The sequence below is a fragment of the Myodes glareolus genome, chromosome 10 (assembly GCF_982192425.1).
Source record: "Myodes glareolus chromosome 10, mMyoGla1.1, whole genome shotgun sequence".
Classification (NCBI taxonomy): Eukaryota; Metazoa; Chordata; class Mammalia; order Rodentia; family Cricetidae; genus Myodes; species Myodes glareolus.
Window position 1 is genome coordinate 39,861,361 of NC_142035.1, and position 22,580 is coordinate 39,883,940.

The 22,580-nt window shown below is 42.3% G+C and overlaps 1 long non-coding RNA gene across 2 annotated transcripts; it reads left to right on the plus strand.

Moving 5' to 3' along the window:
• Nucleotides 1-842: 842 nt before the first annotated feature.
• On the plus strand, nt 843-14,948 carry LOC146892679 (uncharacterized). 2 transcript variants are annotated; one of them, XR_015004179.2, is made up of 4 exons: nt 843-1,047; nt 1,303-1,381; nt 8,489-8,614; nt 12,552-14,948. It is a non-coding gene; the product is annotated as an uncharacterized LOC146892679 (long non-coding RNA). The 2 variants fall into 2 exon arrangements; XR_015004180.2 differs by lacking the exon at nt 843-1,047 and adding an exon at nt 1,089-1,200.
• The last annotated feature ends 7,632 nt before the right edge of the window (nt 14,949-22,580 follow it).

Below are 22,580 nucleotides of genomic sequence, written 5' to 3' on the forward strand. Positions count from 1 at the left end.
TATTCTACTGATTAAATTCCAGACAAATTGTAACACAGCACTCAAAATAAGCCGAAGCGGTCCAGGGATCATTTTCATTTTTAGGATAATAAGTCTCATTTTTTTCCCTCCTTCTGCTGCTGCAATTATGATAGAATAGAAAATTAGATTTTAATTAACCAGCAGGGTTCCTCTCCTCCAATCACTGGGAATTTTGAGCCCGTAAAACAATCAAGTAGAGAAATCACAGGGCTGCAAAAAACAATGGCTCTAAGGCCTGCTCTTCCTCCACCCACTGAAGTTGCAACCAAATTTCTCAAGCTAAGGTAGAAGTTTGGAAGGGCATTAGACAAATCTGTTGTGAATACAAAAGTTTTTCACAAGAACAGAAACTAGATGCAGCATCCATGGTCCCTCCTAAGGCCTTGGTTGACAGTTCATCATCATCCCCCCCCCCCCCCCGGTTTGTTTTTCTTGCAACAAGCTTGTATCACTTATCTTACTGCTCAGAGAAAGCTGCTACTGTCACCAAGATGCAATCCAACTTCGGATGTGAAAAGCACGCACTGGCAAATTCTGTCACTAAAACTTTTCGGTGCCCTCTTCCCCCGCTGCCCCCAAATCACTTTTGTCTCAGGTACTGGCATCATGAGCCTTATTAATTATACATCAATCTCTAATTTGAAGGTAAGCGCCAAGACTGCAGGGGGTCTCATTAACATAAGATTAAAAGCTGACTCAGAGACTAATTATTTTGTAACCATAAAAACTCAGGCAGTCCTAAAGTTTGAGCAAAGCAGTCCCGCAGCGTGAGCCCATCTGTGAGAGGTGTTTTAAGATCCACCTGCCCTTTTTTTTTTTTCCTGAGTCTGTTTGTAACGCTACCTTTGTTTGTTTTTCTCGGTGCTCGTGAACACGTCTGCTCCTGCAGACGTCCGTGGGCAAACAGCAGGGGAGAGTGATTCCCAAGTTGATGAAAGGAGTTCTCTGGGAATGTGGCGACCAAATGTGGGAGCCTGGAGTAAGCCGGAAAGACAAAGTCAAGGTCCAACACTGAAGAAACATTAAGTGAGCTAAGTTTATTAATGATTACTGATGTAAGTTAAGCGGAGGCACTTCAATAAATGAACAGCTTTATTTGCCTCCACCATAGCTCATTAGGGAAGAATGGAGCGTGCACAGTCTGCGCTAGCAGTTAGCAAATGTTGGTCGAGAATGTCTGTACGTCTCTGCCTTGCTTCCTTTTATTGTTGTCAAAATGAGAATCAAGATGTTTCTGAAATCTAGCTTTAATTAGTTCGTTTGTTCTGCTTGTTTGTGCAGGTTGAAACCCCCGTTTATCACCATGGTCACAGAAGATGGAAGCTTACAGCTGTGGCTGTGATGATTATGTGATTGGGAGGTTTGTTTTAGTTTATTTTTGTGTTTAACTTAAAAGAACGACTCCTTCCTTCTTCTTATCCTGCTTCCCTGTCTCTGTCTCTGTCGTCTCTGTCTCTGTCTCTCTCTCTGTGTGTGTATGTATGTGTATGTGTGTGTGGTGTGTATGTGTCTCCCTCCCTGCTCCCTGCTCCCTCCTCCTCTGCCTCTCTCTCCCTTTCTCACCAGTCGCCTTAGAAACTGTTTTAGCTGTAAGTAACAGGGAATCCAGTGGGCTGTGGTCCAGGGGCCAGGAAGGTTTTTGTGTCCTGCAAAATGCAGCATCTGGAAGTAAAGATTCTCAGCGCTGTTTTGCTGTCCCTGACTAGCCGCTGACATCCTTATTCTGTGCCATGTCTGTGGTCCCAAGAAGGCTGCTTTACGTCCAGATATCCACACTCGGAGACAGGGAAGGAGAATGGAAGCTCTTGGACTGCTGTTACACAAAGAGACGCTCTTCTCAGAGCTGCTCTCAGCCCTTCAGACTTCTGCTTTGGTTTCCCTGACTGGAACTGTGTTGTAGGAGTGCGTGCCGGCTCCTAGGTGCAGAGAAAGTGAGCATTCAGCCTTTTGCAATTTCAAGATGAGAGACAGGCAAGGAAGAAAGAGCATGGGTGGCTGATATTTGGCTAAGCTAAAGTATACACCACACCAGGAAAGCTTGAAGTCTGAGCTGCACCACAATATTTTCTACTTCCTTAACTTGGAAATTGCCAAAATGTGGTCTGCCCAAGCATTGCCTGGGAATCTGTTAAGAAATGTCAGTTCTGGGACAAAGTTAAAAATCTATAGTCAAGCTAATAATAATGAGGTGATTCGGCATCACTTACCAGTTCAAAAGACGCTATTTTAGGAAACATGCTGCAATCGTATCTCCCAAGAGCAATTGCACTTCCTCCTCCTCCTTCTCCTTTCTTTTTCTTTCCTTCCTCTTCCTCCTCCCTCTTCTCTAGTTTAGAATTGAATCTGGGTCCTGTCCATGCCAGTCAAGTGCAGCAGTGCTGTGCTACATGCCTACTCCCTACCAATATGTCATATTTTAAAGGGTTCTATTTTTGTTCTGGTTTAGTTTGATAGTTGAGGCAGGGTCTCAAGTAGCCCACCCTGGCCTGGCACTCAATCAGTGGGTGAGCATGACCTTGACGTCCTGAGCCTCCTGCTTCTACCTCACAGCTGTGTAGGCCTATGCAACCAAGCCTACTGAGAACATGTTCTTGAGAATACAGTGAAATCACTTCCAGAGAATATTTCAAGATACTCGTGGCCTGGATTAGTCCGGGTTGCTGACTACCACCTCGCAAGCTTAAGTTGGAGAAGTGTCTTTGCTGTCACTGTGCCCATGCTCTAATGGAGGAGGAATAGTCTGGGGCCTCTTAATAGATTTTCTATTGCTTTCCCTATAAGGTTCCGGCTGGTCTCACTGGGACACTAAGGCGTTGTGGGTAGTCCAGCAGAAGCACCGAAAGCTTATTAGAAATACAGGTCTGCGGAATTAGCCCTTCTGGTAATGAAGCTCAGCAATCTGTAGCTTAGCCCTTCTAAAAGTAACTCTTAAGGTCTCCCCAAATTTTCACAGCACATGTTCAAGACTAGTATTTGTTATATGCAGGGATTGCCTGTAGATGATGCTAAAATGCAAATTCTCACGAAGCATGTACTTTAGACTACTTTGCGCTTGATAAGAAACAGGTCGATATAAGGCGTAGGGTTTTCTTTTTTGCTCAGTCGTAGAGATTTAGTGAGATAAGGCATAAGCAAGGCTTATTCTCTCTGAGGTCTCTCTCTTAGCTTTTAAGATGGTCACTTCCTTTTCAAATTTTTTTTAAAAAAGAAAATAAACTATCCTTTTTTCATTTTACATACCAATCCCAGTTCCTACTCCTTCCCCTCCTCCCATCCCCTCTGCCTTTCCCTTCCCCTATCCCTTCTGCCTTTCCCTTCCCCCACCCCCTCATTCATTCCCCCACAGAAGGCAAGGTACATTACTCCCAGGAAGGACCAAGGCCCTCCCCACTATATCTAGACTGAGCAAGGCATCCATTTGTTGGAGGACACTGCTTGTTTGTCCCGACCACCCAGAACCAAATTAACCACAAAGAAACTGTATTAATTAAATCACTGTTTGGCCCATTAGCTCTAGTTTCTTATTGACTAACTCTTACAAATTAATTTCACCGATTTCTATTAATCTGTGTACCGTCATATGACTGTGACTTACCGGCTAAAGTTCCATCTGGCTCCAGCAGGACTCCATGGCTTCTCTCTGACTCTGCCTCCTTTCTCCCAGCATTCAGCTTAGTTTTCCCCACCTAGCTCTGTGTTCTCTTTAGCTCTGCTCTACGCTCAAAGTCCTTCTTTATTCACAGCATGCAGAAGGGAATCCCACATTGTCCATTCAAAGAAAATGGGTTCCAAAATGCCAGTACAAGCAGTAGAGACAATGCCAGTGACCCTACAATCTGCCCCAGCATACAACTGTCATCCACATTCAGAGGGTCTAGTTTGGTCCTATACTGGTTCCTTCCCTGTCCAGCTGGAATTGGTGAGCTCCCATTAGCTCAGGTAAACCGTTTCAGTGGGTGTCCCCATCGCGGGCCTGACCTCTTTGTTCATATTGTCCCTCTTCCTACTCTTCGACCGGACTTTGTTACATGGCCACTTTCATCTCCGTCGGTCTTCATGTGGTCTCTGGCCTATGTGCACCTATATCTGAATTTCTTCTAAGATTAAAATCCAATCCCCACAACTAAAGGATACCCTAAACACCTCATTTGTAGTGGCATCTTGAAATTCTTTGTCTCTAAATATGGTTCTGCGGTATCAAGGCCAGGAATGGGGAGTGGCCATTCTGATGAGCTACCTAGTGCGGATGAGGATACCAGATGCAGAAGATGCTGCTGTTCTTATTACCATATGTTAAGTAGCAGTGCCAGGATTCTACATTTCCTACTCTGTCTAGGCAAAGGCTGATCTCCCAGCCTCATTTAAGGAACTGTCTGTATAATTCATGCATGACCATATATCTTTTATGCATCTTTACACTTTAATGTGGTATATAATATAATAAACCTTCCATTATCTGATCTTCTACAAATTGATTCCTCCTGGAGTTCATATAATTCTTAATTCAATTGTCCTGAGGACTCTCCTTGAGAGCATAAGAATTAGAATGTTGGGCTATGGGAGGAGAATCCTAAGCAGCTTTGACAAATTAGAGAAGTGTTACATTACAAACAGGCAAGATAAAGTCCAGCAGGGATAGGCGCAAGACCTTGCCCTTAAGCACCAAGAGAGAATACAGCCTGTGGAGATGTAGAAAGCACACATGATGGGAATTCCAGAATCTCATCACTCATGGTGAGAAATTATCCTCAAAATGAGCAGTCAGGCATGAAATTGCAGGAGAGCCAGACAGCGAATGCCTCTTCTCTAAAGTAATGCCCTGACTTAGGGAGAAACACATAAGTAAGTATTAAAATCTCTCAGCGTGTATTACTAGCTTTTAAATATGATCTTTGTGACAATTGTGTCTACATGGCATAATTTGGGTATTATTTCCTATTTAGGTTGCACCTGCAGTATACCTGGTGCCCTCAACAGTAGATATCATAATTAAAATCAATGCCTGTTACATATCAGAATCACCTCAGTAAACTTCTAGTACTCTGCATGTCCAGGCTCATCTATATTAATGTCCTCGGGCTGCTATTACAAAGTGCCACAAACTGAGTGCCTGGAAAATAGAAACTAGGCTGGAATGCTGACTCACTGAGTAAAGCACTGGCAAAGCAGCCAGAAGGACAGGAGTATCGGTTCCCACCACCCATGTAAATGCTGGGCAGAGACAGCCCATCTGTAATCCCACCACAGAAGAGGCAGACATAGGATCCTAGGAGCAAGTTACTGCATAGACTAGCTAAATCTATGAGCTCTGGGTTCAAGTGAGAGAGCCTGCTTCAATTTACAAGGTGGAGGACAATTGAGAAAGAGACCCAATGTCAACTTTGTTTCTGTACACACACATACTCCACACACGCAAACATGCATACTCCACACACGCAAACGTCTGTACTCAAATGCACATCCATTACATATGCACACACACAAAGAAAAGGAGAGCAATTTTTGTTGCATAGGCTCAAATTAATGTGTTGATCATGTTTCCTCTGAGACCCCTAGGGGAAGGATTTTTTTCTTGCCCATTCTGTCTTCTAGTAGTCAATAGCCCCATATATTCTCCAGCTTGCAGCAGTAAAGCACTAATCTGACCTCTAGTCAGCAGGTGCCAGTCTCTCCATACACCCCTTTCTCTAGGTCTGTCTGACCCTGGGATCAAATTTCTCCTTCTCATAAGAGTACCGGTTACAGCAGATTGGGACCTGCCTTGATGATCTCATTTTAACTTACAATCACTAAGATGTTATTTCCAGTGTAGGTCATAGCTGGAGGAACTTGGAGTTGAGATTTCCTTGTACTTTTTTGGAGGAACACAGTTCACTCATAACAACATCCCAGAACAATTACATCAGAGTGTCTAGGGTAAGGTTCAACCGTTAATATTTTGTAAGTGCCTCCAGAGAGTCTAATATGTTGCTAGGCTTCAGAACCACCAGTTTCGGTGAAGGTTGACAGGGACAGGACTAGCACTGGTATTGAAAAGGCTTCAGTGTGCACACAGGAGGCACGTTGCCAAACTGAAGTCTCTTCCGTTGATCATAAAGTATGGACAAGCTTTTCTCGTCTTAAAAAAATAAAATGCAACATGACCTACCCTTATTCTCAACCAGTATTCCCCCAACCCCCTTCCACTACTGCCAGGCAAATCCTCAGCTCTAATTCTAAGTTTACCCTCACCAAGCTTTGACACTATTAACAAATATATGTCTGTTTACTGACAACTTGAAAGGGTCTCAGGGAACCAAGGGCAACATTTCCTTGGTAGGCCAGCAAAATGGAGACGATGAGCCAGTATTCAAAAGGGGCTCTCCCAGCACTAGTTTCAAGTACCTTTTACACTTAGGCAGAGGGAGAAGAAGGGCACTTAGTTATGGCTCTAGTGTTCTGTAAAGGGACACTATGAAACCTGGTAGCTGGTACACACATAATCATAAGGTCATTACATCCCGGTAAACAGCACACATAGTGCCGTCATCCTCTCCTTGGCTCCCTTAGTCTACAAAGGGGAAAAACAACTTAAGGCAGATTTTTGTAGGCCAGGCTGAACAAACAGTCCCTAAGTGAGGAACATGTCTACGTGCAGAGTTGAGGAAATAGCCTGACTCAGAGTGGTGGTAATAAAGGAGACAGGCACAACCCCGAGCAGAGATGCTCAGCCTTTCACCCTGGTTTACTCTCCATCAGAAGTGCGCATAGGCACACATGAAGAAGAGTCTTTGCTTGATAAAGTTGGCCGTCAGTCTTTAAAAACTAACTCAGTAATCCTAATGGCTAAACCCACATTCTAGAGGGACTATCTATAACAAAACGTGGGAGAGTAATAATGCACTGTTCTAAAATTAGTCTTTTTAGTCAACTGAAAACAAGCACCTCCAGACAAATGAAACGGGAAGATGGCTTTAGGTCTTCCCTGGGGAACAACACCCCAGTAGCTTTATCTTAAATGCAATTGCCTTGACCTTTTCTCAAATACTGAGTTCACTCAGTCTCCAATGGTCCCTGCCTTGCCAAACACAAAAGGCACAGCAGGCTCTTTGTCTCTCTTCCTCCCCCTTGTCCCCTAAAGCAAGCACACACAGCCTTTCCACTCCCTTCCTCTCAAGGGGAGTTTTCCTTTGGCCTCTACCCAGCCATTTCTTTCATTTCCTTTTGAGGGCTTCTCATGGTCCCTGCCCCCTCCACAGTTACTTGTTGGTGTGCATTTTAGACCCCTTCTCATACCATCGTGAATTAGGATGAAGTATATGAAAGTATTTTTTTTATAGGCCCAAAGTAGGTAAACACTGATTTAATATATGATTTAGCTTAATTCTCAACCCTAGTAGTAACATTACTCATTAATCTTGGCTTTAGCTGTTACATTTCTGGTTGACAGTAAAGATTACTATTATGTCTCAATAACTCACAAAATATCTTTGTAATCCTCTTCTTGATGGGACTGGTCTGCAAAGGAAACGAGCAACTTGCAGAAGCTTTTTATATATCAGTTTGGACAAACAGACTGCAGGATTTCCCACCAGCTCCTACCCATTGTCTTCCCATTAGGGCCCTCCCATTGTTTAAATGCCCTACTTTCTATTCTGGGACCCCTGAAAAACCTCTAGGGTCACAGATTCCTGAGATTCTGCTGTGAGTCTAAAGGCAAAAATCTGTTCTAACTGCTTGCTGTCCTTGTTGCAGCAACTGTTGAATATTTATGTATTATTACCTGCTTCTGTAATTCTAACTTCTAAACATATCTGCTTAGCTTAAAGATATTTTCTTAGCTTTAGAAACATGGCACGTGACTTTCCTACGTTGACTGCATTCAACACATCTTAGTCAACATGCCCAGGTGGAATTTATGCAACACCCCCTGGCGGCTGCTTTTAGCATTCTGATTGCCCTAGAGCCCGGGCATCGATGCTCATGGGTGGTCTCCTCATACACTGACCCTAGCCTTGACTGTGAGCTTTGTTTGAGACAATGGGACATTATCAAATATGATACAAGCAGAGGTCCAGGCAATGCTTTTGCTCTTGGAATGCTGTCTTCCGGGGACAACTGCTATGAAGAGGCTTAGAATAGCCTTCATGTAAGGAGATTGTGATGCAACAAGGGTCTAGAAAAGATCTGAAATATCCCAGAGTATGCCATCCTGTCCTGTCCACATGTCATATTAGAAGCAGAATGCTTGCGGAAATTTCTACATTAGTATTCCCCCAGAGCACGGAACTCATGGCAATAGAATAACCTCATGTTAGTTCATGAGGCAAAGAAGCACTAAGAGCTGCAGGATCAACTAGCAAGGGTGGAGATCCAGCAAGCCAGCAGCTGCAGTGTGAGTGGAAAGGCCTCAGGAAGAAAACAGACTGTGATAAGGGAAATTTGGAGGTGACTTTGAGTTCAACGGAAACTTTTCCTCTCTCTTTAGATAGGCTCAACTGGAGTCATGGAGCAACGGCGCAAAAAACTCCCAGGCTACCAAAGCCACCTTGAGCCAGTGGCTTTTCAGTGCTCATCCTGGGACCTTGAAGAACAAAGCTACGGTGCACATAAGGTGAGTTGTAAGGACAAGTTGACTCTAGACTGATGGGGACAGTCTGAGAGCTAGAGAGGAGAGGAAAGGGCCTGTGGAGTAAGAACAGGTCTGAAGAAGTATGTGCCATTGAGCTACGAGTCTGGGGGATTCTTAAAGGACTTACAGCAGAACCAATGTGGGATGTGGGCATACAGGATGAATGAGCAAGACAGTTTAGAAGACCCAACCAGGAGACGTCCAGGTGCCTGATCTCAGTGTCAGTCATGTCTTCATCGAGACTCCAGGCAGGAGTGGGAGATGGTAAGGAACGTGGAAGCAGCAGGCTGTGATCAATTTCTGACCTCTCTCTAGAACGCTCTCAGCCCTGCTCCTTTTACTCGGCTACATTTGAGTCCCCTGCTCTCATCAGTTATGCATGTAAAGTTCTAAGAACCAGGAAACTTACAAGAGAAGTTATAGTCTGAAGACAGGAAATCCAAGAAGAGCTAAGGTTTCAATCTGAAACTGATGGAAAATGAAAGCAACTATCTTCAACTTAAAAGGCCAGTTGTGATTCCCCCTTATTTGGGGGTTGGTTGGTCATTTTGTTCTATTCAGACTTGATTGCATGAGAGGCACCCACACTGAAGAATATCATCTCATTTACTCCAGAGGCCTATTTTAATGCTAATCCAAACACCCCATCAGAAATAATCAGAATATGGCAATTGTTCCTTATTCACATGGAGTCATTGATCTGCTATTAACCACAGAGTGCAGATATTAAATGGAAAATTCCAGAAACAAGGAATTCTGAAGTTTTATGTTACACAGCATCCCAAATGGCATGGTGAAATCTTGTACCATCCCTCACGATTGCTCCTTTGTCCAGTATAGCCCGGTGGATATGCTGTCTGCTTCTTAGGCATTGGCTAGCCATGTAGGCTCTCAGACTGAGAGCTGTGAGTATTAAAATGCTTTGTGTTGAGGTAGCCTTTATTTTGCTTACTAGTGGCCCCAAACACACAAGAACGGTGACACAGTCAATATGGGTATGTTAGAAGAGATGTAGAACATTGATTTTGAAGTCGAGGTCAAAATTCTCAACTTAATGAATAAAACACGGTTGTTAAGAATGATGTTAAAATATTCTACCCACAAAATTGTGAGAAAGAAAGCATCACCTACTACACCTGTGGTGAGGGAAACTTCACCACTGGCCATGAATGTGTATTGGAAAAACACACAGCACACATAGTGTTCAAATTATTCTCTGATTTTGTCATTTGCTGGGGATCTTGGTAAACGTGCCCCCATGCCTCAGAGTTAGTTAGTGTAATGTAACAAGTGTCTGGGTACTCCAGAACCCATTATTAAAGCTTCTGTGCTTTGGTGTGTCTTGCTATATATAAAAAAGTAACAGAAAAATGTGTATGGTTTCTAAAAAAGAAATGACAAAGATCTATAAAATAAGTCCATTCCTTAAATAGATCCTCTAAATAATATAATTCACCAAATACCCAAACACAAAGTTCCAGATTTTCTGACATTCTTTTCAACAGCGTTTTCTAATTCTACCTCTTAATTGCTTCTAGAAGACTCTTTGACCTCATGGCTATTGATCTCGATGGAACAGAGATGGTGGTGTATACATCCATTATGCCATGGGTTCTCCCTTCAGTGACCATAGTGGACATGGCCAATCTATCTAGGCCACAGGCTCAGCTCACCCAGAAAAGTGGTCACATCACTCTCTCCAACACTTGACTCTAGGCATTTACTACAGATCGATCACACAGCATGCACCCTATTTGCTCTCCCTGTCTTGGGCCCACCTGATTTATCACATGCATTAAAACAAAAGCTACTTCCTTGGTTACACCAACCTCTGATATCCTCACCCAAGTCAATTTATCTTCTACCTTTTTAGAAACACCACCAAATTAATCTCTCTAAAGTGCATTTGGAATGGTCTGTCTCCAAACTTGTACTTGCCCTAGGACTCAGAGGTATTTAGTGTGCGGTCAAAGACTGGCTGTATAGCTCCAATCAGCTGTCCTTGCTGGCATCTATGTGCTTGTGATGTGACTTTCCAGATATCTTCAAGAAGAGATAAAAACTACTTCCTTGTCCTCTGAATCTGATATTTTCTAGTGAATGTCTTTGACTAGAAGTGTCACTGTAGGGAGCTAAAGAGATGGTTTGGCAGTTAAGAGCACTGACTGCTTTTCCAGAGGTCCTGAGTTCAATTCCCAACAACTACATGGTGACTCACAACTATCTATAGTGGGATCTAATGCCCTCTACTGGCATTCAGGTGTACACGCAGACAGAGCACTCATATAAATAAAGAAATCTTATAAAAAATCAAAACAGACAAAAGCCCAGCCACACAACTTTTGACCTACAGACCGTTGGGCCTGTGAGATGTGCTGTGACTACTCCAGTTGTCTTCAGAGAGCCTTCATCCAGTCAACTGATGGAAACAGATGCAGAGACCCACAACCAAGCATTGGGCTGGGTTCAGGGAATACTACTGAATAGAGGGAGAAAGACTTGTACTAGCTAGGGAGCATCAAACACATCACAGGGGAACCCACAGAAACAACTAACCTAAGTTCATAGGAACTCACAGAGTCTGGACTGACAGCCAGGGAGCCTGCATGGATCCAATCCAGGCCCTCTACATATATGTGACAGTTGTGGAGCTTGGTCTATTTGTGAGACTCCTAGCAGTGAGAGCAGTGGATGTCTCTAATGCCTTGGATGACTTTTGGGAACCTACTCCACATACTGGGTTGCCTTGCCCAACCTTACTATAAGGGGAGGAACTTTGTCCTACTTTAACTTGATATGCCATGTTTGGTTGATACCAATGGAAGGCCTGCCCCTTTATGAACAAAAACAGAGGAGGAATGGATTAGAGGACAGACATAGGGGAGTTTGGGGGAGAGGAGAGAGAGGGAACTTCAGTCTAGATGAAAAATAAATGAATAAATGTAATAAAAATGAGTAAGTAAGGTAGTTTAAAAAAACAAGCAACAACCAAAACCCTTGAGTAGTCTCTCTCTCTCTCTCTCTCTCTCTCTCTCTCTCTCTCTCTCTCTCTCTCTCTCTCTCTCAAATCTAGGCCTCCTTCTTTATCAAAGATGAGACAAGGAGCTGGGTCACTTAGATATGTCAGAAAATATAGCCAAAATGACAAAGTCACCTGACTACTGATAGTCTACCACAGGCTTATGTGAGCTATAAGCACCAGTTCACAGACATATTTAGGAGATTGGTGATTATTTGTTACAGACTATTTTGTCACCATGGGTAACTAATACACATTTTATATGAAGGATCCAAAGTTAGGTCTATCAAAACTCTTTTTTTTTTTTGAGACAAGTTTTCTCTGTAGCTTTGGAGCCTGTCCTAGAACTAGCTCTTGAAGACCAGGCTGACCTCGAACTCACAGATATCTGCCTGCCTCTGCCTCCCGAGTGCTGGGATTAAAGAAGAAAAAAAATCAAAGCAATGTGTCAAGAAAACAAATATAAATACCAAAAGAGGTGGTTATTATCAAGATTCTTATAAGACTTAGAGACTATAGGAAGCTTCTATAAATCCAACAACATTGGGACTTGCACTTCCACCACTGCTCGGAGACAAAGCCCACAGCTAAGTACTTGCAGTATCTTCAAAGGGCAGTTTCCAGTACCAGTGGCCCCAGCAGCTGATATTCCTACAGGGAACTGAAGCAGGGAAGTGGTGTGACATGGAAGCTGTGCAGAGTGTGGTGTAAGGACATTCGGGGTGGCTGTCATAAAGGGAAACAATAGAAGGCATCCTGGGAGCTTTGCATGAGGTAAAAAAAATAACGCCTTCTGAAAGCTAGACAAACTAATAAATAAAAACCAATCGAACTATTTATATCACAACTGAGTTATAAAAGTCTATTTATAATAATTCAGTATTTCTCCCTTGCCCACAGAAATTGAAACCCGGGTAACAGGGCAGCACAGATGAGTTCATCTCTTGCATCATCATCAGGCATCAGGCATGTGCACACTTTCACAGACACAGTTTCAAGCTGCCTTGTTTCTGCCTTGCTGAGTCTCTCTACATCTCCCAGAGCAAGTGGCTTCTTCTTTCCATCCCATCAGCTGGAGGGATGACTCTCTTTCCCGAAGAGCATCATGGCACAGTCCCCACAGTTGACCTCCCAGCAGGATAAAGGGTGTTTCGTAAAAAAGCCGCAGTTGCAGCTCTGTTCCGTAAGGTACCCGGCATGGAAGATAAAGGCTGTCCCTCCTTTTCCCACCCAACAGCAAAGTTGAACTTGTGATAGGATGCAAAGGGAAAGAAGTCAAAAATTCTTCGCAAGTCCTCCCTGTAACCAAAGTCCTTTTCTCCATCCTTTGGAATCTCAGCTTGGACAAGCGCCTTGTTTTAGCCAGTAGGATAGGAGCAAATGACATTCAATGAGAGGCTGCAAAGAGCTTGCATGTTGAAGCTTGCTTTGTTTCTGCACACTTGGAGGTCCAAGATAGTTAGTTAAAGGAGTTCAGGCTGGCCTTCTGGGGAGGGCAAGTACACAATAGCCAAGGCACTGAGGCCTTCAGTCTGCCAAACTTGTGTGAGGTCATCCCAGTCCACCCAGCCAGAGCACAGCCGCCAGGGGCCTGCAGCCGCACGGGGGAGAGTTAGGCAAGAATAATTCCAAATGTCTTGGTTTACCAGCCCTAATTGCCAACCCACACAATTCTGAGTCAGTAACTCATGGTTGCTTTAAGCTGTTAAGTTTTGAGGTAGCTTGTTTATTTGTTTTTGAGGCAGGGTATCTTTGTAGTCCTGGTTGTTCTGGAACTCACTATATAGACGAGGTTGGCCTAAAAGTCATGGACATCCCCCGGCCTTTGTCTCCTGAGAGCTAGGATGAGGAATAGCTTGTTTATTAAGCAAAGGCTAATAGTTGCACCCACAGAGATAATATATGTGACATCAGAGGTTTATACTGAAAAAGTTGCCACAAACCTTGAAGGAATGGGAGAAGCTGTCTCTTTGTCTGTCATCAAAATCTTATTTTAAATGCCCAGGAGAGAAAGGACACAAAGTGAACAATGTAAGTACAAAATCAAGGCAAAAGCTTCCCCCAAAACCACAAAAATGGAACAGTTATTTTTCTACGAAGAGAAGTTAAAGTGATATAAACTATGTAGCTGTTCATATTTTCTCTTCTCTTTGTTTTTAAAGTAAAATCAATTCAAATTGAATCCCATCTCTAACAGGTGAAAGGATTTTCCCTGATATAGTGTATAAACTGATGACTTTTCGGTTACATTTTCTTCATTCCACAAAAATATTCACTCCTATTTCACTAATTTTTGAACCATTTTTCTCTTTGAAGTATTTCAAATAGTTTATAAACAAGAACCTGCAAGATGTGGCATTTGTTGTACTTATTGATTTGTTCTAGTTTGATGTAAAGGCAAAGCTTAAATTCAGCTAATCCAATGTCCATCCATTTTTGTTGTCTCCTTCTACTTGTTCTGCACTGCCATAATCATGGTTTAAGGAAAGGAAGGGGCAGGAAGTGGAGGTGATAAAGCATTTTGCAATTTTCCAAGTGCTAGAGATAATCTAAGATATGTACATTTTCTCTTGAAATAGTTTCCCCCATAACAATCCGCACTCTTATTAGAACTGTATATCTGCTGACATCTGAGAGGTGCTTCGCTCAGCATCCTCTGTGTACACACACAAAAAAAGAAGAAATATGCTCACATCTTTGATATAAGCCACTTTTATTTGTCTGGTTTCTTATTTATATTTATTTCACTTATTTTAGAACTCCATATTCTTTCTTGACATTCCCAATGGCTTTGTGCCTAAGCATTTTAACTATGTTATTTGAATTTTTATCTATGTCTTTAATCAGTCATATTGCTTTGAAAACATTAGTTTGAACAGTAAAGTCAAATGTTTGCAGTTGTTGTTTGGAATGTGAGTAAAGATATTAATAGAATTTAGGAATTAGGTTGAATGTCTTCTTTTATGTGGCTGAGACATTTATGTGGCTGAGACAACGTAGTGTCTTATTATTGTAATTCTAACAATAAAGCACATAGTGTTTTTCAACAAGGTAAGACAATTGCTGTATAAATATAAGGCATGTTATTCATATCTGTTGTATATTTAGTCATTAATTATTAACATTAATCATCTATTCTTTCTTCCAGGGAGCTTAAAGTCCCATATATTTTACAATCAAAACTGTCAAGAATTGTAACACTACTCTATGTGTTCTCTATAAAAGGAGATATAAATGCCAATCAAAGGGGCCATTGGTTGCTTCATTTAAATTCAAAGTGCTTCTGTCCATAAATTACATTAATAGTCTGTGTTATTCTTGCTTAGTCTCAGAAGCAATCAAAGAATGTGCTGTCCTTTCATTCTTGTAACCCCTGCTTAAGGAGGCAGAGCTCTGGGATCCCATTTGTCCCATACACCCCTAAACACAGAAAGCAAGGCCACCCTCACCTTCACTGCTAGATATCTCGGGATTCAGGATCTTTATGTGAGCGGGGGAAGAGATGATGCAACTGTGCGTGCTGAATTGACTCAGAGGCTGTATCTAGGCTACTGTTATCATAGTGTCTACTGGGTTAAAACCGCTGTGGCACATGGATCTTATTTCTCTCTTATTTAGCTGGAAATAATTTTATTAATTGCTACATACAGAGAAATGTCTCTTAAGATCATCTTAGTACAGAGTCTTTGTGAACTTCTGGAACTATATGTGTGATAATGGGGTCCAGGGCATGTTAGCCTGATGCCAACTTGCATTCTACAGCAAGTAACATTTAAATGAAATTCAAGAACACATCCAATTTAAAACATCCTTGATTAATCCATTTTGAAATGTCACTACTTTCTTCCAGACACCTCTGCAGAATGTGCTAACAAGCAAGAGCAGTGACTGTCTGTTTCAGGAAGGATGCTCAAATGAAAAAGGTCATTCCCTCAGGATAGCGAAATTACCCAACCAAGTATATGATAATAGTTGGGGTAATAATAGTTTTTTCTTCTGTTTTCTTTCCATTTTCTGAGCCACCTGTTATGTGAGCTCGCACACTGATCCCTATTGGAAAAAGACACCTTCGAAGTGACTTGTAGGTCAATCATCTCAGTTGCCAAGCAATGGAAGGAAGAGCAAGCAAACACCTACAGGTTCATTGCCAAAGTGACATCTTGTCCCTTGGGTATCACCTATGATTTTCTTCTCTCTCTTTATACACCTCCTGGCTCTGATGCAAAGTCCTGTCAGAGGAGCACTGAGTGCTCATACTGGTCATCTCGGGAGATCTGTAGATGAGGAAGGCAAAGTCACATGAGTGACTAGAAATGGAATACTGTGGGTTCATTGGTAGTATACCCCAAATCAAGTTATTCTAAACCACCACATTTAATAATCACTATTTAAAGTTTTATTATATAGACATATTTACACAAAACAAAGTAAATATAGGCCAAGAGTCAAGGTCATTTCTTAGGGAAGATGCCTCAGTTTCTGCCAAGTAATCTTCTAGCACTAAAGAAAGAACAATAAATGAAACAGACAAAGTCCTTACTTACACGGAGGCTAGTTTTCAACTTAATGGAAGGAACAACCAATGCCAGGGCATGTTAAACATGCAGAATCTATGTACTCAGAAGTTCTAAAAAAAATTAGTGGAGCTTGGAAATATTTTAAATGTTTACATTGTGTCCAGTAAAACACTTTCAGACGAGACAATATTTTGTTGGAGACAGAAAGGAGGTGAGAGAGGCTATCTATGAGAAGATAACATGACTATCTATGAGAAGATAACATGGTTTTCTGTGAGAAGAACACTATGACAACAACAAAACAAGCCCCAGCAGAGAACACGGCTGGTGCGATCAGGGGATGATCACAGATTTATTTCATCTTCCACAAGGAGTCACCACAATATTTATTTCCCCATGTAACCTTGAAGAGCTTTGTCACCCACACCTGTTCTCTATGAATTATAACGGTTTCACCCTGAACCTGGACAGCTCTTTGTAACTACATGGACTTGTCGACAAGTGACAAAGTAACAGATGTGGTCCTGTGACTTCCAGGCTAGGCCATCAAAGGCAGAACAGCTCTTTCCTGCTCATATTTTCCTCATGGGATGCTGATCTTTGGAAGTAGTCACCATGCGGTGCAGAGGTAAATCCAAGCTGTATGGAAGCTTAAGGGAAGAGGGGCAGGGCCTGAGCTTCATTTGATGGCCAGCTGCCACAGGAGTGAGCCAACATGGAAGGAACCATTCATCTTAATTTGATTCTCCTCACCCAATGACGTGTGTAGCAAAGGAACACCCGAGTCAACATGTAGAGTGGAGTAAGATAAATGTTTACCACTGTTTCCAAACATTCTGTTCTGAAGTGACCACCCTGCTAGATAATGAAAACGAATGGAAAAAGAAGTCTGCGAGAAGGGGCTAGACCAGAAAGGGTACAGGTCCTGGGGGCATCATGCTTTCTCTTTTGCAGGAGAGTCACCAGATCACAACTAAATTCCATTACTTCCCAGACTTGGGTGTCACTGCGAGATTAGGTTCCAGGGACATCTTCGACACCGTCAGGCAGAATTTTGTTTCCAATAGAGGAAGTCTACCTCTTACTTTCTGATGACACTCCCAGATCCCAAACTGATCTCACCCTCCATGTCCCAGAACAAAATTGTAGTGTGCTCCTCTAATTAGTAGCTCTAAAGACCTAATGGAATGTTGACAAACACTGCCCCAGGCTGTAAGGAGCATACCCACCGCCATGCACAGGTAATTGTCAGCCATGTTAGACCTCATGTTGACTATTTGCCTTTCAAGAAGGGCGGACTTCCATGGAGGTGTTTTGACAGTATTTTCCCTGTGACGTAATAAGCCTCCAGTTTGCTGACTTCTAGGGACTGCAGCATAGCCCATCTGTCATGGAGACATTTGCTTCTTTGTGTAGGAGGACAGGCAAGTGCAGCGCCAGAAAGAACACATTTTTCAATACTGAGAACCTCAGAAAGACAAATCTTAAAATAATCCATCCTTGCCAAGGTTTTAAGCAGGATAGCACACCAGTGTGAGGGGCAGTCCTGCTTGGGACTGAGCCAGGGAAAGTTCTCACTTTAGAACGCTATGAGGTTGGGTGGTCTGCAAACATGGGCAAGGAAACTATCAGTGATGGCAGAGGGTGAAGGAAATCACGAACAAAGAGATCTTTGCTCTCTCTACTTCTGAGAGTCTCTAAAGAAAAAAAAACATAGGCCAACATCTACTTTCCTTGGGGACTCCTCCAGGAATTCGGGATGAAGATATAAATTTTGCCAGAACAGGCCTTGCATCACTTAAGATGTTCAAGTTGAGGCAACTCCCTACCAGCAATAAATTTCCAAATGTTCTGTTGTTTTCCCCTAGAGAACTAAGGGGAACCTTTGGGCAAGTATATTTACAACAGAATTTGACAAACATCCTTTTGATCAAACCCAGTTAGGAAGATATAAGCGCTTCTGCTCTCAACTGTTTTAACAATCTCAGGACTGTAGAAAGCATGGAGAATATGCTGAGAACCTTTCTGGTGCATGATATACGTGTTTCAATTGAGAATTACCATCTCAACTATATTGCGATGAAGGAAAGTCACCCTGGCCCTGAAAGGCACACTGAACAAGTGAGGGAACAATGCTTTGCTTTTAAGTGTTGAATTTGTTTGCCTAGATTCTCATTCTCTCAGAGTGACGATGCCAAGCTTTTCTTAAAGAACCTGGTGAAAAACTGTCAGGATTCTTTGAGTTGTTTTCTTTCTTTATGGATGTGAACACGGAACCTAAGAAAAATTATACGATTTATACAAGGCTCTTCAAGAAGCAAAAATGGTACGGCTTATATCCTAGAGTTTAATGTTGTTTACTGTAGATCCTGATAAGACAGAACAGTTATTCCAACACCACAAATGTTGGCACCTGATGTACAAAAGTCATTCATTAATAGTGGTCTGCCCGTACAGACCTATAAGGTTTTGATGAACGAGGCCTTCTCTTAAATTTCAAATACTTAGAAGGTGTCTTCATAAAAGCAGAGACTCATTTAAACTTGCTAAATGGAGAAATGTTGGATTCTAAACACATATAAAATGCTCACTTTTGGTTTCTTATTGCTAAAACCCTGGCATATTAATTAATTACTGGTTGTCTCTTCGTTGTCCACTCTGCAGTTGCCACTGGGCATCTCTCGGGACTGGCTGTTCATTGAGGATAGAGCAGTCAAGCAGGTGAGCCACTTGGCCTCTTGTTAGAGACCAACATAACCAAGTGGTCTCTTCACAGTTGCGATAGCTCATCCACCAGACTTGAAGATCAAGAACCGAGGCAAATTTTTATGACGAAGAGGTCAAGCACGAGTCTGATAGTGAGTTATAATTGCTCGGCATAGGTGAAGTGTAGGATCCCAGACATTCTGGGCAGTTTCTTGGGAATATGGTAAGCTTTGACACAGACAAGAGGGAAGGAGATGGTCACAAAGGCATGCTTGAGGGACGAGGATTGACGACTCCGACCAAGCAACAATTTAGGCCAAAGAAGGCAAATAGGAAAGCTAGATAGTCAGATGGTGAACAGTATTAGTTGTGGAGATGCCCATAAAGGCAGAACAAGACTTTTAATCTTCACTCTGAAAAATAACTGCCAGGTGAATAATGGGCACTGTACAGCTAAGGGCCCTTCCAACTTCCTAACACATAGTCTGAAGACTTGCCAGCGACTTTCTCCTCCATGACCCTCCCTCCTTCCCCGAGCAACACCTCTGGGGGATTGAAATACAGTGAGGTTTCTATGACATAGGTTGTCAACTGTGAGGGATTAGGTGTCTCTAATCATTTTCTCAGCACATACTCCAGCGGCCAACAGGTCACACGAATAGTCCACAAGGAATACATCAAAAGATGAATTTCAAGTGTGTATTTCTCTTTGCTTGTCTGTCACTGGACTGTCAGTTCTCGGTGAACTAAACCCAGAATACAAGCATATTAAAAGACATTTGCTTCAAAAATTATAGATATTTGCATATTTTGTTATTTTTGTCTATATCATAGCTATAACTCAAATTCAAATATACTAGTCATGAAAGATTATGTGTAGGAGGAGGAAGCTGTCAGTTACCTTATGAATGAAACATTCAGGATTTAAATTCAGCACACTGGTGACCATAAAGCCAAAAGTTTATCAACATGTTAAACTGAAGTATAGGCCTTACTTATTGCCTTCCCTGATTGCTTCTCTTAGCTTCCTAACTTCAGGGTCCCTTTCTTATCTGTCCCGTTGTTAATCTTTTGACTGGGTGTGAACAGACTAAGAGAAAAGTGAGCCCCTGCAAATTTTTTTTGCTTAGAAATAGAGACTGGGAGTTGCTGCTCTAACTCCTGCCGGGAATACTTCTAAGCTATCCCGTGACGATGTTCAGCTAACCTCGGGAGGAGCCACCATATGGAGCAGAGCCCATTGTCTACCTGATGTCACGGAACAGCTTGCTGTGAGAACATTGCCAAGATTAGCAAGCCTGAATGACCTAGTCACTGATCCTAAGTACATGAGCAAACCCAGCTTAGACCATATACCAGCCAGCCAGCTTAAAGATACACAGAGAATAATAATAAATGCTAGTGCTTTGGTCCAATACATTTCAGGAGATTTTTATGTTTTGTCTTGTTTGGCTTTGTTTTGTTTTGCATAACAACTAATTGACACAGTGCAAGCTCGAGCTATACATTATTGTCTCCTGGGGCTTTAGGGCCTAACTTTGTGCCTCAGGCTGGTCCTAAAGTCATGACCTTTCTATGTAGGTTTCCTTCATACTGGAATTACAGTCACACACCCCCATGCCCAGTTTGTGGGGCTTTAAAGTATTCTGATTTCTGTTCTGCTTCCCCTAGCCTAAGATATCCTGTCCAATCTGTCTGGGAGACCGTTTTATTTTGTTTGTTTCCTGGGTGATTTTTAAGTACAGCCAAGATTAGAAATTTCTTAACCTTTAAGCCCTGTCCTGACTCTTTAGAATATTACATTCCAGGTGGGGTTATTTGCTAACTTATATCTAGGTAATGCTATGATATGTTTGCTTTTGTACACAGATCATGAAAAGAGAAAGAACCTGTTTTCTAACATGCAAAATGTCTCTCAAATGGTCCTTCCAGGCAATAAGACTGTAATTTCTGCCCTTAGTGCAAACATGCTTATGCTACAGTTTATGAGAGAGGTGAGGTTTCTTGCTGCCTCTGCTGTGGATGCTAGCTCGAACAGATTCACATTTTGGCTTCATATTTAGATTCGAGGTTTGGCATGAAACTATAGGAAAGTAGTAGCTCTTTTGAGGAGGAGGCAGAGGACAGACATTAAGAATATTACACTGTTTTTATTTTCTAATTAAGTATGTGTCATAGTTGGTGAGGGCGACTATAATCTAGTGGTGAGGAAGAAGGGTCAAAATAGTTTTTTATTGGAGTGTAAGATCTGTGGAGCAGATCCTGCAATGCCCCAACCACTGGACGAGTGTATTCTTCTCCCCAAGCTGATGGGAGTATTGGCTGCCACATCTCACACTTGCCCGTTTCTGGGAAATCGCCTCCAGCAGGCAGAAGCCACCTGCCAGGAAACACCTGGGTGGTTATCCCTCACGCTCCACCTGCAGGCAGGCTGTCACTGACAAATGTCTAACAGACTCAAAGCCTGACCCATTTTTCTCAATCCAGGACAAGCTTCTGGTTTGATGCAAATTCTAGAGTACCTTTTTGTCCCCTGCCCTCCTCCCTCGCCCCACTCTGCCTCTTCCTTCCCTGCAGTCCTAGCTTGGTGAATCCGTTGCTCTAGACTCCCACCTTACGTTCAGGTTTTAGGACACACAGCCTAACAAAGGCTTCCTGAAAAGTCAGGGATAGTCCATCCCAAGCTGCCCCCACAGTACTCTGACTTTATCCCTTCTTTCTCACTGGCTCCAGGGAAGACACGGTTCTCGCTTGCTTTAGTTCTACCCTACAAACTTCACCTTCTGAAAACCCAGGCAACACTGTGGCACTACATTAAGAAAGGTCCCTCTGCCTCTTTCCCTTCTGACATCTCACATCCCAGGTCACCTGCATCTTAGGCAGGTTCCTAGTGAACTTTCTGGAAAGCACTCAAGTTCAAAACAGAGCACTCTTTTACATCAGGACCCTCCCCCTCCCCACTTCTTCCTCCAACACCCACTAATCTTTCTTCCACTTCCTTCTTCACTTAACATCACCCAGGAAGTGTTTCCCTAAGCTTATACGCAGGAGTCCTTAGATGCCATCTTTATGTACGATACTCTCCTTTACCTCTTGTTTTATCCACGAGTCTTTTTGCCCTACTTAATCAGTAAATCCTTAAGAATAAGAAACTATGTCTTCCACATAACCTATATTCCATATCACCACATGCAAAAGATGTGTGTTGACTAATGAACTAGAAGGAAAAGTCGAAAGTTATATTTAGGTTTCCCAGCGCAAAAGAAATACAATCTAACCTCGCTGTCAGAGCGCAGAAAAGGTTAACTAAGTATTCAGAACTTGCCATTTCATAGTTTCTCATCTTTAACAATTATATTCTCTACAGTAAGGACACAGCAGTGTGAAATGCTTAAATGCCAGTCTCCTAGTTAATTGTGAAGATAGATACATTTCCCCTCTTTGGCAAAAGCTGCGGCTGTTCCACGTAATGACTTTAACTGTAACGGAAATGAGGCAGGACAAATCAATTTTTAGCCCTTGGCAAGTTAAGTTTGTCAATACAGAAAGCAAACAGCAACAGAAATTGGTAGTTAATATTATGGTTTTATTCTAATATTGTAACGCCTTCCTTTTCTTTCTACCTATTAAATGTAAAAGCCTATAATTAACACAGTTTATTCAGCCAATGTAAAGGTCATCTCTGTACCATTAAGAACAGCTCAGT